This window comes from Oncorhynchus mykiss, chromosome 26 (genome assembly GCF_013265735.2).
Source record: "Oncorhynchus mykiss isolate Arlee chromosome 26, USDA_OmykA_1.1, whole genome shotgun sequence".
NCBI classification, from domain to species: Eukaryota; Metazoa; Chordata; class Actinopteri; order Salmoniformes; family Salmonidae; genus Oncorhynchus; species Oncorhynchus mykiss.
The window spans coordinates 32793413-32806280 of record NC_048590.1 but is presented as its reverse complement, the minus strand read 5'-3'; the positions used below and the strand labels follow the sequence as shown (position 1 = coordinate 32806280).

At 41.9% G+C, this 12868-nt stretch overlaps 1 protein-coding gene across 3 annotated transcripts in view; it reads right to left on the bottom strand.

Annotated features, from left to right (window-relative positions):
* The window catches only part of LOC110506662 (synaptotagmin-7), a 116295-nt gene that overhangs the window by 12760 nt on the left and 90667 nt on the right, over nt 1-12868 (bottom strand). The gene's annotated exons all lie outside the window — the stretch shown is intronic.

Sequence of the window (12868 nt, the reverse complement as noted above, 5' to 3'; positions counted from 1 at the left end):
GGCTTCACACCACAGGTGAGGCTGCAAGGTCTTGTGTAAGGGCTAGACTATCCAGAGTCCAGATCTGAATGTGACTAATAATGTCCCCAGACTTGGGAGTAACAAGGGAATTTTAGTGACTTACACTCACACACACACACACACCTTCACACGCATACATGCACACTTAGTTCCAAACCTTAGTCACTACAAGCATGTAACAGTGTGATATTTGCAAAACAGACACAAAAATCAACACAATTAATGAACAAAAGAGTAAAAGAAAGAGCACAGGGTGGGGGAGGACTGGGTGTTGGAGACAAAGTGTTCCTAGCCCATATGTTGTAACAGTCTGGTGAGCAGAAGACATGCTGAGCTATAGCAGGTGACACAAGTCAAGACACATAGACAGACAACACTAATTACAAGTTACACACTGGAAAGTGACAAGAGGAAGAGAGAGGAAAAACAGTGCAGGTGCACTGTAGAAATGGCGGGAGAGGAAGTGGGATTAGGAATGGGTGCTGTGGGAAAGATGAGTGCAGAAGAAGAAGTAGATTTGAAGATTTATCTCTGCAGAGAAAAGGGGGGATTTGTCTTTGTTAAGACTAGGAGGATTAACAGAATGAACAAAGTGAGGTTACTGACTCAAATGAACGTGAGACAGAGACAGACACCACAGCATAGTTCAGGTGAAGCTGGAAGAGAAATAAAGGAGATGAGAGAGGATAAGAGGCTGAGGGAAAAAAAACAAAGACTTACTTTCAGTAAGAGAGCACAATAAGGACTAAAGAATAGAGACGAGAAACGGACTAGATATGGGCATGCAAAATAAGAGGTCGAGTCAGAGAGGGAGGGGGATGGCTGGAGGCAGTACATCAGAAAGGCTGACAGGAAAAAGAAGTAGGCGAGCGAGAGAAAAAGAGAAAAGGAGGGATAAGATGTTATGTGGGAGGGTATAAACATAACACACACACAACATGTTAACCGCCAAATAGATACAAGGAACTAATCGTTTGGCTGAGTGAGGTTAATCCCAATCCAGTGGGATGTTAGAGGATGCATGTGGGCATGTTAACCATATGGGTTATCAAGGAGGAGGGAGGATGGTAATTGTGGTTCCTGAAGTATCTGTAATTCTGTGGTTGAGGCTACAGATGTCTGTGTTCCTGGTCGTTTGAGGGGTCAGTCACTGTTGTAGGACCGCAGACATGTCTCTGTCTGGTCGGGCTCTCTCTGTGTGAAGGGTCAGTCCACAAATGCAAATCCAGTATCTGTGGTTGGGTTGGGCTGCCTAACACAAGAGAGAGACTGTAACTCTAGTGCACTGTGTCCTTCCATGAACACTGGCTGGCTGGCTGGATTTCACTTATATACAGTACAACAGAGGCATGCAGAGTTTCACTGTGCCATTATACTACAGTTTAGCAAAGCGCAAGCAACAACATGCACATACAAAACAATCTCTCAGCTAGTTTTTGCTGCCTGTATCTGAGAATCTAGGGATGACTACGTCCCATATCATGTCTGTCTGTCTGTCCAGTGATCTATTTGTTTTCTCTATAAGGCACTAATAGAAAGGAAGGGGAATGACTGAAGGAGTGGGGGTAAGTGGTGTAGGTAGAGTTGCACAATTCTGGTAACCTTTTTAGGTTTTCTAGAAATCCCAGTTGGAAGATTCCTGTAATAAAGAGGGAGTAAGCAGGAAATCTGGTCTCCTTTAACCAGGATATCTGGAAAAGTTACCAGAATGTTGCAACTCTACCTACACCACTTACCCCCATTCCTTTAGTCATTCCCCTTCCTGTCTAACATCCATTTAGTGCCTTATAGAGCAAACAAATGGATCACTGAACCCTCTGTGTAGGTGATCAGTGAAGTTGAATGAGCAACAAATAAATAACAGAGTTTATCCACTTGGCGAGGATAAGACTGAGTTATCCAGATCAGACAGACAAAGAGACAGAACGAGACAGACACGGGTTGACACCCAGTCACAGACAGGGACACAGGCAGATAATGGAGCACGTATAGAGTAAGAAGTGAGGCATCAGACAGAGAAAGACAATGAATGTAGACAGACATACAGACAGACAGGTAAGTGTAAGCAAAACAGGTCATGTGGATGAGCCTGGTTCAAGGGGGTCTCTTGATTGGCATAGCTGTGATTGGAGGGGAAAGCTGTCAGGAGGATTCACACCGTAGACTGCAGGGGAGGGGGTTGAATGAGGGGAGACATAAGATGATGGAAGGGGGAGAGGTCAAAGTGCCAAACATCTCAACAACTGATACACCTTGCCTCGTCTTCCATTTATCTTATCTTTACTGAATCACGCCAATTTTTCTCATATCCAACATCTCCTGCTGTCCTTCCTCTTTACTCCCTCAGTCCTAATCTATATTTTTCATTTCTCTTTCCTTCCTTAGTCTATGATCTCCCTGTATGCTGATTCATTAAAGGTTGGATCTAACCCAAAGCCTGCTGTCGATGTCTAGAGTCGTGTCCCACCCACAGGGAATGACTGTCTCAGTCTGATTCAATCAACTTCCTACCATCAAAACAAATGACTCCAAACAGGCTAACAAGAGGGACTCCATACAAAGCACTCTAACTAGATAGAGTTAAGTAAGGTCATCTTCTCTCTTCTTCCATATTTACTGTTAAGGCTAACTGATGAGGCTAACGTGGGGCTAACGTGATGCTAACATGTGGCATGGTTGTGTGTGGGCACAGTGAGGGTCATGTCAGTCAGCTTGCAATGGCTTGCAGCTGCCAGAGGTGGCTGATGGAGCCCGGACCAACCCATGCTGCTTCCCTTCCCAGATCACCAGCTAAAGAATATGGGCTGCTCTGTTGGCACGGCAACGGCTGGAGAGACAGCAAGCACCTGGGATCGAGGGAGTGAAAGGAGGGTAGGCATGCAGCGTGGGGGCTTGGCAGGGGGTCGCAGAGGGCAGCAAACAGGCAGACACATCAACAGCAAGACACAACGGGATTGGAGGACATATGACAGGTGCAGGTGAGTGCCTCTGGGAAAACACACACACTCACATACGCAAACACACACACACACACACACACACAGACACACACACACACACACACACACACACACACACACACACACACACACGCACACACACACACGCACACACACACACACACGCACACACACACACATACAAACTAGCAGGGGCACGTGGAGGCAGACGAGGCCTCTACTTCTCACCATGACCTGTGATAATATCCTTATGGAGTGTTACCTGTGCCCAGAGCCTGAGACCAAAGGGAAAAGGAAAGAGGTGGGGACACTCCGCTGCAAGGCTGAAGAGAGCACAAGAAGAAAACCCTCTCCTGCCCGCACGCTCCCAGTACCCTCCCCTACCCACCTCCCCCATGATTCACTTAATGACCAATACAAGAGACAAAGACACACACAAACAGACAGACAGACAGACACATACACACAGCCCTGGATCCACTGCCCTACACTAAAACCTGAGTCAGCCTGGCATCATACTCTAGTGTCAATAGAGAAAAGAATAATAATAATAATAACAAATATAACCGCATAGTAAGCCTATAACGATACTGTTACACCAAAAACACCTCCTCATTTCTAATGACCTTTTAGGATGGTTACCCGCAACAAGGCAGGTTATACTGTATGCTTTGATTGAAACAAAATACAAGAAAGGATAATAGTTTGTTAAAATCATCTGCTCTAATTCTCTCACAAATCATAGGAGAGCTCTGATGGGCTCTGAGTACTGATGGGAAGCCAGCGAAATATGAGCTAATGTACAGTAATGACTAGACCATTGATATGAGCTAATGTACAGTAATGACTAGTCCATTGATATGAGCTAATGTACAGTAATGACTAGAACATTGATAAGAGCTAATGTACAGTAATGACTAGACCATTGATATGAGCTACTGTAAAGTAAAGACTACTCCATTGATATGAGCTAATGTACAGTAATGACTAGACCATTGATAAGAGCTAATGTACAGTAATGACTAGACCATTGATATGAGCTACTGTAAAGTAAAGACTACTCCATTGATATGAGCTAATGTACAGTAATGACTAGACCGTTGATATGAGCTAATGTACAGTAATGACTAGACCATTGATATGAGCTACTGTAAAGTAAAGACTACTCCATTGATATGAGCTACTGTAAAGTAACGACTACTCCATTGATATGAGCTAGTCCATTGATATGAGCTAATGTACAGTAATGACTAGACCATTGATATGAGCTAATGTACAGTAATGACTAGACCATTGATATGAGCTAATGTACAGTAATGACTAGACCATTGATATGAGCTAATGTACAGTAATGACTAGACCATTGATATGAGCTAATGTACAGTAATGACTACTCCATTGATATGAGCTAATGTACAGTAATGACTAGACCATTGATATGAGCTACTGTAAAGTAAAGACTACTCCATTGATATGAGCTAATGTACAGTAATGACTAGACCATTGATATGAGCTACTGTACAGTAATGCCTAGACCATTGATATGAGCTACTGTACAGTAATGACTAGACCATTGATATGAGCTAATGTACAGTAATGACTAGACCATTGATATGAGCTAATGTACAGTAATGACTAGACCACTGATATGAGCTAATGTACAGTAATGACTACTCCATTGATATGAGCTAATGTAAAGACTAGTCCATTGATATGAGCTAATGTACAGTAATGACTAGACCATTGATATGAGCTAATGTAAAGTAAAAACTAGTCCATTGATATGAGCTACTGTAAAGTAAAAACTAGTCCATTGATATGAGCTAATGTAAAGACTAGTCCATTGATATGAGCTAATGTAAAGACTAGTCCATTGATATGAGCTACTGTAAAGTAAAGACTAGTCCATTGATATGAGCTAATGTAAAGACTAGTCCATTGATATGAGCTACTGTAAAGTAAAGACTAGTCCATTGATATGAGCTAATGTAAAGACTAGTCCATTGATATGAGCTAATGTAAAGACTAGTCCATTGATATGAGCTAATGTACAGTAATGACTACTCCATTGATATGAGCTAATGTAAAGTAAAAACTAGTCCATTGATATGAGCTAATGTAAAGTAAAAACTAGTCCATTGATATGAGCTACTGTAAAGTAAAGACTAGTTCATTGATATGAGGGAAATTGCGGTCTCTGGAGAACTACGCGCATATACACACACAAAGGATATACAGATCTATAGTATGTTCACATAAACACACAAACTACTGACAATGAGACTCTTAGATATAATATTTTTCTTGTCAAGTAAAGACTAGTCCATTGATATGAGCTACTGTAAAGTAAAGACTAGTCCATTGATATGAGCTACTGTAAAGTAAAGACTAGTCCATTGATATGAGCTACTGTAAAGACTAGTCCATTGATATGAGCTACTGTAAAGTAAAGACTAGTCCATTGATATGAGCTACTGTAAAGACTAGTCCATTGATATGAGCTACTGTAAAGTAAAGACTAGTCCATTGATATGAGCTAATGTAAAGACTAGTCCATTGATATGAGCTAATGTAAAGACTAGTCCATTGATATGAGCTAATGTAAAGACTAGTCCATTGATATGAGCTACTGTAAAGTAAAGACTAGTCCATTGATATGAGCTAATGTAAAGACTAGTCCATTGATATGAGCTACTGTAAAGTAAAGACTAGTCCATTGATATGAGCTAATGTAAAGACTAGTCCATTGATATGAGCTAATGTAAAGACTAGTCCATTGATATGAGCTAATGTAAAGACTAGTCCATTGCGCTCTTTCCTTCACAAATTCAATGGTTATATAATTCATACTTTAGGGGTTCGAGTAACCATGGTTACCAAACTGTACGCTCCCACCGGACGTTGTATGGTATCGTAATTATATTTTCTAGTGGTATGGCTGGGTAACCATAATCTCCCATAAGGAGGTAATAGAATCCAAGGCAATCTAAACCTCCTATGGAGCAGGGACAGTAGGCCACATTGTCATAAGGCCCCTTGACCTGTCATGCCTACTCATCCTCTCTCCATACGCAAATACCGCCGTGCCCCTAGGGGGGGTGAAGATGCCATGGAGCAAACAGCTGATTCACTGGAGAAGTCTATAGGAAAACTGTAGAATCACCCCCAGCTGTAGAACATTAACCTTCTCCTGTTCTAACTCCTCTGCCCAATCCCCTCGCAACACCTCAGACGTTATAGAACAATGACTCTCCCCCAAGAGATATTGTACATTTTGATATTACTATTCCAAATGTTTGTGTGGTCTTAATACAGCAATGACAAATGATATGCACCGTCACACACATGACATCACACGGAAAAATACCGAAACAGAAATACACACTCAATACTTTAGATAAAATACATCCCCTGAGGATCGATGCTATGATCCCTAGACAGATCCTGACACCCGAACCCTGATTATATGACCTTAACCCCAGGTCAGAGAGCCTAACCTATCCTCCCATTAATTAGACCAAGCGGCAGGTCCCATCCCAGGGGACAGAGAGGTGACTTTATCTCACTTGCTCAGAGACATCATGACAAGCTGAGAAAGAGACGTAGAGAAAACACAAAAATAACTCCTGCACACACAATTCCTCTGTGCATACTTACTGTCAACGTTTTGGTGTACAACATTTTCCAACCTTCTTCAACGTCTTGAAAAAGGATGTGTACCAAAATGTTGACAATAAATATGCAGAGATAAAATTGTGTACACTGGAGTTTTCATATTTTTTCTACAATGTTGACTTTGGTACCGTAATTCCCTGCCCCACAAACATGAAAAGCATAGTATTGTTAACTCTGTTCAAAATGTAAGAAAGAGAACCTGGACCTGATGACATACTGTGAAACAAAGACATGATAATGTGCATATCTCTGTATATTGTGTTGCAGGGGAGCATACAATGTTATGTCATCTACTAGATAAATGCCTTTAGATGCTTCCTGATTTTATGAAAGCGGCAGCAATACTAACAAATCAAAGGATGCATTGAGACTTCTTGAAGTGTAACCAACCGGATGGAAGGAGAGTGTAGTGGGGAAAAGATAATTGAACAAAGGGAGATTAAAGAAGTTTGAAATGGAAATGAAGTGTCCCTCATCTCTCTAACATTTCTTTTAATCTTCCATTATATGAAAGTTATATTGAAATTATAAACAAATAACTGGGTAGCCTCATGTGGAAAACTGACATTTTCTGAAAATAACTCATTGTGTTCTCTACTTAAACGCAATGGAGTTAGATATAGTTAGATGAAGTTAGATGGAGTTAATGAAGTTAGATAGAGTTACTGAAGTTAGATGGAGTTAGATAGAGTTAATGAAGTTAGATAGAGTTACTGAAGTTAGATGGAGTTAGATAGAGTTAATGAAGTTAGATGGAGTTAGATAGACTTAATGAAGTTAGATGGCATTAGATAGAGTTAATGGAGTTAGATGGAGTTAGATATAGTTAATGAAGTTAGATGGAGTTAGATAGAGTTAATGAAGTTAGATAGAGTTAATGGAATTAGATGATGTTAGATAGAGTTACTGAAGTTAATGGAGTTAATGGAGTTAGATAGAGTTAATGGAGTTTTATGGAATTAGATAGTTAATGGAGTTAGATGATGTTAGATAGAGTTAATGAAGTTAATGGAGTTAGATAGAGTTAATGGAGTTAGATGGAGTTCAATGGAGTTAGATAGAGTTAATGGAGTTAGATAGAGAAAATTGAGTTTGATGGAACTAGATAGAGTTAATGGAGTTAGATTGAGTTAAAAGAGTTCGATGGAGTTAGATAGAGTTAATGGAGTTCGATGGAGTTAGATAGAGTTAATGGAGTTCGATGGAGTTCAATGGAGTTAGATAGAGTTAATGGAGTTAGATAGAGAAAATGGAGTTTGATGGAACTAGATAGAGTTAATGGAGTTAGATTGAGTTAAAAGAGTTCGATGGAGTTAGATAGAGTTAATGGAGTTCGATGGAGTTAGATAGAGTTAATGGAGTTCGATGGAGTTAGATAGCGTTAATGGGGTTAATGGAGTTAGGTAGAGTTAATGGAGTTGGATAGAGTTAATGGAGTTACATAGAGTTAATGGATTTGGTTTGAGTTAATGGAGTTAGATGAAGTTAATGGAGTTAGATGATGTTAGATAGAGTTAATGAAGTTAGATGGGGTTAGATAGAGTTAATGGAGTTAGATGGTGTTAGATAGAGTTAAGAAAGTTATATGGAGGTGGAATGATGAGTTTGTTAGAGCAGAAAATCTTTCAGTGTACTCTCGATAATATCATTCATAGCAGGCAAGCCTTCATGAGATATGAATGATATGAGCATCTTCATAGTATTATTGGAGGGAAACAGTGGTGCTTCACTGCAAAAACAATTGACTTGCTTAAGTATCAAATACAGGTCCCCAAACAGGCTGAGCCCAAGACACGTTTTGCATGTTGATTACATAGAGTGTATGTGAATCTCTGGAGTGTCTCTTTTCCTGTGTGTATGTGTCCCTACTCCTTTTTCTCCATCTCCATATCTGTGTGTGAGAGTGTGTGTGTGCTGCCCACAGGGGAATCTCATTCCCCTGTTGTGATATTCAGCAGTGATGCAGATGTAACCCAGCCAGGCTGCCTGGGCAGACAGTCATCCACCCTGACAGAGGACCGGAGAGCTCTGACATCATCCCATCAAAGCGCCAGTCAACACCCCCAGGGGAAGCACGATTAGATGAATAAAGAGATAGAGAGGTAGAGGGAGGGAAAGAAAGGGCTGACAAAGGGAGGGAAGGTAAGTAAAGGGTTAATAGATCAATTAGATCAAGGGAGGAAGAGAGACTGCATGAGAGGCAGAGAGAGAGACAGTGAGAAAGAATGAGAGCTGGAGAGATGGATTGAGAGGAGCGGGGTTGGTGTTGTAGAGGGCAGCATGATGGAGGGAGGAGATGGAGGTGAGGTGGAGTGGAGTGGGAGTGAGCGATGGGTTCTAATGATGGGAGAGGGGGTAGAGTGGTGAAAACATCAGAGATGAGGGGTCAACAGGGGGACCTGGCTTGGGAGAAAGCATGTATCCATACACATTCAGTATATGGGCATGCTGATCATACAATGCCCCAGGAGAGCAGCGCAACACAATCACAGGTCCCCAGGCTGTGATGGATGAGGCCTGAGCTCTGGTGTCAGCCCACTCAATGCAAACATTCAACATATCAGCAGGCCACCTCCCTCCGTACCAGCTTAATACAACTAATGGAGCCATCTACTATATGTTGTCAAGCTAACTGTTGTTTGAATACTTTTCTCCAACCTGAGTCTGAGTCATCCTGATTGGTTGGTACCCCGTGAATGCTGGTTGATGCTTTAACTGATCTTCAAGCTCCCATTTATTGCACAAACACCTAATAAAGTAAAGAGATGGTAAAGTGATGTCATTTCCTCCTCATATCTCACTTAGATATTGATTAAGGTGAATTTATGCAGCGCTTTTTTTCCACACAGGACTTCCGAAGCGGATTTCTCACTGTTTTTCATCAGATTATATAACTGAGCTTTCCTTTAATCAACTTTGTGTTCCGACTCAAACGCCTCAGCAAGGCTTGGTGAATGACTTCCTGAGACAGAGCTGACTTTTTTAAAATGTCTCTTTTGTGCTGACCTATATTTCTGTTCCCAGCCAATCAAGTTTCCCTGAGCTAGCTCCAGAGGCGGCCATGGAGACCGTTGCCAAGCCAGAAGAGTAATTATAAGGCTTGACTCAGTTTGATTACAGGCCAGAAACTCTGGCTCCAAGGAGTTGGTGGTCCAGGCTCAAAGAGCATGGAGCGTTGAGCTCCTTATTTACGTGTTCTCTGTGTGTCTGCGTGTCTGGGGGCTAACACTGTCATGCTACAGCAGAGTTTATGATGGTAATGATATCGAGCTGCCATGATAAAACTCCGTAGCTACTGCATGTTGGTGGGAGGGTTAGTCCAGTGACTCCAGTCAGCCGTGAGGCTTAAGGCCTCTGACACAATGGACCTCAGCCACCAGTACATGACTCGATGACCACAACTTCAATAACCAGCTTTAAGGTATAGCCTACAGAATACTGTACTCACCCTTTGGACCGAGTTTTTACAAGACAAACACTTTCTGGATCAGATATCATATCTGTAAGAATGGTATCGTCAGAGAACAGAACAATGGTCAATAGAAACAGCCGCAGTAGCATGCTTTAGAATCAGACAACATTGGGGTTAGACTACTTTGTGGAGCATCACTAATCTCTCAGCACAAATGTTTCCAGACTGCTAATAAATACAAATGACTTCCAGGATAATTCCATTGTTTTCCTCCCTCATCTCCTTGTGGATAGAGCTTGGTTATCACTGGCTTTAGAGTTGTGCTGTAACACTATGATTCGTTTCTAATTGAGCTGCCATAGCAAAAGAAACAGAGATTACGCTGCCTCTAGTTTATGCTTCTCACGAAGCTTTGATTACCTGCTTCTAAGCATCTGAGTGCACACTTCTGTCTCCTGAGAATGAAAACATATTCTCCATTTGAGAGAATGATTGACCTTCCCTCTCTACCCTTTCTCTGTCTATGCAAGGACATCCTATTCTAATATACAGTAAGGTGTGTGTATGGACGGAGCGTATATGCTTTGTCTGTCAATGTCTGTTTCACCTGAGCCTGTATGTCTATTTATTCATCTCATTGAACTGTATGTTTCTAGGTATCTGAATTGTGAATGGTTCCATTTCTCCTTGAGTGAATACTTCGGTCTTTTTGGTAGTGAGTGTACATTTCACTAGCAACCTGAAAGCAAAGGTTTCTCTCTTTGTCTGACAGCATATGTCTGCTCTCTCTCTCTCTCCACACACACACACACACACACACACACACACACACACACACACACACACACACACACACACACACACACACACACACACACACACACACACACACACACACACACACACACACACACACACACACACACACACACACACACACACACACAAACACTGTGGCGAATGAATCAGAATTAGTTGGTTAACATAGTTAATTAAGATGTTTTATTTGCATAATATGCTTATGTGAGATACGTGTCATTAGAATGTATCCTTTTGGACTATAGTGTTGGCAGTTGCACTTTTCCCTCAGCCAGGCCTTAGTCACTTGGGGCCCAGAGAGGGAAGAGGTCAGGCTTGTTTTCCACATGTCCCTGGTGCTATGCAGAATATCAGAAAGGGAAGAGGACAGGATGGAACATTGTCTTCATATGTGAATGTGTCTTTACCTATTCCTTACCTAATGGGGAACCAATTACTTGTCTCCACAACGTCTGTGTGCCAGTCACTCGCTCCTTTTCCCATTGGGGGGAGGTGTATGGCAGTGTCTGGAAACATTGTATGTCCTCTCCAATGTTGCATTTATGCTGGGATAGTGTATGATCTAGAGGCTCACTCCCCTCAGTGAGCTTGTCCAGGAGTGGGGTCAAGAGGGGGTTTACTTGAGATAGAGTTGATAATTGATATATGCCATTGGATGAGTTGGTGTTTTTGTACTATGAAGTACCAGGAACGAGATTAGAACCTCGTCGGAGGGACCAAACTGAACGATAATTTATAGTGAATGTTATCTGGCTAAGGGATACTCCTTTCTCAAGAAAAAGTATTTCTTTGTGAACTGTTCCTAAGATCTGTGGTTCGTCATGTAAGTTGAGAGGGGTGTAATCTTGGCTATAAAAGATCTTTGTACTTTTCAATGGTTCATTGGAGATCATCATTGAAAGTTAAAAAGGCTATTGCAAAGCTCTTATTAAAAAATATGTAGTTGAAGTATAACTCTGACTGGTGTGTGAAGTTTGTAACTCTCTCATTTGGTAAAGCAGAAATAAGCCACCACAACACACACACACACACACACACACACACACACACACACACACATGGAGGCATCATCGCTTTCCATAATTTTCAGTCTGCTGGGATCCATCATAAGGCCAGGAGTGGGCAAGGCAGGGGCACTGGGACCCACACAGGGGTAACTCGAGTGACTGGGAGATGGACAGAGATGATGATTGAAAGTGGTTATTCATTGTGGAAGGGCACTAGACAAGTTGGCCCACGCGACTCTGCCTCGCACCAGATAAAGATGGGTGTTGGACAGGCATCCGGCCAGGAAGAGGGAGAAGATGAGCATGCAGGCGTGCCTCCACACCGTGACTGCAATGTAGGCATTTCAAGGCTGAACAGGTCATAACCGTGGCATGACCATGAAATACGATTAGCATATGACCACGACAGGACAAACCCACAGGCCAATACAGCACAATAACGTTCCTTCAGAACAACATTCTTATGTATTCTGACCACTGCACAGAACTCCATCTACCATCGTTCATGCTCCTTTTTGAACTGAGTACAAAGGAAATGTGGAAATTCCAGGAAGAATTACAAATGGTATTGAAATCATAAGATGCAGTACAAAATAGTCTACATCAGAGAGATTCAGTGAAAACTAACTATTGTCTGATAAATGTAAGAGTTGTCCTATTGCTCATCTGGGACAGAAATGTACTGAACACTACCATATAAAAGCACTCACTACTACACCACCTTACACAGTAGGACTCCTTACCCAATAATAGGGATTTATGTACAGTCCACTACCCATGAGGGACAGGAGGCAAGCAGAGCACTCAATTCCTGAGAACGTTTTAGGTGATAACACGGCAGCCTATCTAGCTGTTTGCTCACCACAAGAGTTGCTCTGGTTCTTATTTCCCAGCTGGTAGTTGGCTGTTAGCGTGTTTGTCTCTGACAGCTGTTGGGGAATGCATATGGAGTCGGTGGCAGAAGAACGGTTAGC